Below are 3,085 nucleotides of genomic sequence, written 5' to 3' on the forward strand. Positions count from 1 at the left end.
TTTTCTTTTGCTTGAAAAAGATGTTGAGTTTCATAACGACCTCTGTAAGTAAACCCATCACGAACGTTTGACGTAAGATTTTATTCTAAGATTATTATATTTAGTATTTCAAATTCCGTTTATTCTAAAAGTAAATTACTAATATGATTTTTGAATGACATGAACAAAAAGGAATACGACTGAAAAAGCTTCGAAGATATTAAAATAAAATTCAGGTATCTTAGGTTAGAGTTCTCTTGTTTGAGGGTACACTCAGGTACACTATTCTATCTGCGTCATTATTTACTTTCCTCACTGAGCTATTTTCCCTGTTGTAGCCCTTGGGCTTATAGCATCCTACATTCTTTAGGTTGTGTTGTAGAATAGCAAATACAAATAATAATGATGATAATACTAATAATAATAATAATAAAAATAATAATAATAATAATAATAACAATAATAATAATAATAATAATAATAATAATAATAATAATAATAATTATAATAATAATAATAATAATAAACACTAAATAAATAAGTCACTATAACATCACCTTAGGAATATGGATTAACCAAAACTCAAACCACGAAACTAATCAAATAACTTCATATTAAAAAAGAAAAAGCTAGAGAAAAAGGATATTTCCTGATCATCATCGTTACATCATCCTATCCCTCCTATTCTTCATATCAAGTCTCGCCTCCCCTCTTCGTCGAAGCATCATCCAGAGAGCTATCGTAAATTCACAACTCCTGTCAATCAGGAACTGACATAACTCGCGTCTCGAGGCTCAATGTCCAAGAAATTTCGCTTTCAAAGAAGAACGTAACTTAGGAGGAATCCCCTGGATAAGAGGGTATGAAGGAGGAGGGAGTGAAAGGGGGAGAGAAGGATGTGGAAGGGAAAGTATTGAAGGAGGGGAGGATGTAGGAGGAGAAACAGATGAGGATGGAAGGAAGTCATGCAATTGTTCTACGAGATTAATGACGAACGTAAATTTGAATATAATCTGTGAGAGGAAGGGGAGACGTGTGATATTTGCTCTCCCTGTTCACCTAACAGTTGTATCGCACGTGTATCAAACATGTTCGTTCGGTATTTATGTTTTTTGTATATTGTTGTAATTGCTCTCCCCTCGCACTGATACCTACTCCAACATGTTTGCAAAGGTTTTAGTTTGGCAAGCGCATATTTTTGTGTGTCTGTCTGTATGATTGTGATTCGCATAACTATAAAAGAATTTAATCGAATCTCATGAAATGTGGTGTGATGATTAGCCATGATACAAGGACAATATGATCAGATTTTGGGAGTGACTGGACCAAAACTAAAGGCAAAAGTCATGAAAAGATGAAAAAAAAAAAAAAAAACTTTTGATCTGATTCTCATGAAACTAGTTCCAAAATATGCATATTTCAATTGCGTATTTTATGATACACAACAGGATATTGGCAAAAATATGATCTATACTGAGTAGCCGTTCTAGTTATTATTATTATTATTATTATTATTATTATTATTATTATTATTATTATTATTATTATTATTATTATTATTATTATTAGCTAAGCTGCAACTCTAGTTAGAAAAGTTGGATTTTATAAACCCAAGGGTTTCAACATGTACCCAATTGAAAATTATTGATTTGTTATCTTCTCATTTGCAATTAATTCCTTGATTAAATAATGAATCTATTTATCGTAATTTTGCTATCTCTTCCTTTTCTTACCAATAACAACAACAACAACAACAACAACAACAAATGCAGCCGTTTCTAGTCCACTGTACGACAAAGACCTCAGACATGTCCTTCTTCATGTCTAGGGTTTGGTAATTAGTAATGGTGGGAGATTTTTGTCTGATCGCTCACAGCAAACCAAACTAGTATGGGTGTCCCTGACTAGTACAGCTTTGCTAATCATGACAATACACAAACCCTTTCACCACGTTAAGGTATTCCCACTCAGAAAGAATAATCTGTACTTTACCACTAAAAAAAATAAAAAAATATATATTTATGTTTACTACTACTCTAGTTTACTGGGTGGCTGCCTATTTGAAGCGTCCCTGCCTGACGCTCGCTGGACTGGTGTTCGAGTCCCGATCACATTTTATATTTTCCATTAGTGTCTGAAAGAGTGGTTTGGGCGAGCCTATAGGTCTACCTGCTAAGTCATGAGCAGACATTACCTGGGCCTCCTTGGGCCTAGTTTGATGAAGAGGGTCTTTCGCGCCGATCATATGTAAATATGGTCAGTCTCTTGAGTACTGTTCTGTCTCTAGATCAATGTCCTGGCCCTTTCTACGAAAAAAAATAATCATGCATGATCGTTAATTCTTTAAAGAGAATACCTCAAAACTTCCTATCACATTGAACATCACAAAGAACATTAATGAAAATAAGGTAAACGTAAAATTTTGATTGCAGTGCAGGGATTGGAGAATCCCCCACAAACAGTGTTTATTCATTCATTGTGTGCAGTCTAGCTGCTGAAATCCGCTCTTAGAAAAAAAGGTCTAAAATCAGCTCTCGTAAAAGCAGGAGCCACCAGATATTCATGAAGCACCATCGGGGAGAAGGCATTAGCAGAGCAACCATTTCTTCTCTCACAGCAAATTTCAGAATTTTCATTTTGCAGATATGAAATGCGGTCTTGATGGAATTAATATCTACCGAATGTCGATCTGAATGCTAAATGAAGTTATTTGGCTAAGAGAGTACTAGAGATTTTTAGAGTATGTTGATCTGAATACTAAATTAAGTCATTTGGCTAGAGAGTATATAAGATTTTACGGTCTATATGGCATTTATAGACAATGAGAAAGCTTTTGTTTCTGTCAAAACTTCAGCAGTAATCAAAGCACTTCAAAGACAAGGAATAGATTTATCTTATGTTAGAACACTTGAAGATATCTTTACGGGAAGTAATTTGTCTAAAAAAGTAACTATGATTTTTACGGTACACTATTAAAAATTTGCCTTAACAAAAACGGTAAAAATCCTGCAATAAATGTTGCTAGGAATTATCGTTTTAGAAACTTGTATATTGACGTTGACGAGTGATATTATGATCACCATCCCGTAAAGGATAATTACAAAGT

This window comes from Palaemon carinicauda, chromosome 32 (assembly GCF_036898095.1).
Source record: "Palaemon carinicauda isolate YSFRI2023 chromosome 32, ASM3689809v2, whole genome shotgun sequence".
Lineage (NCBI taxonomy): Eukaryota > Metazoa > Arthropoda > Malacostraca > Decapoda > Palaemonidae > Palaemon > Palaemon carinicauda.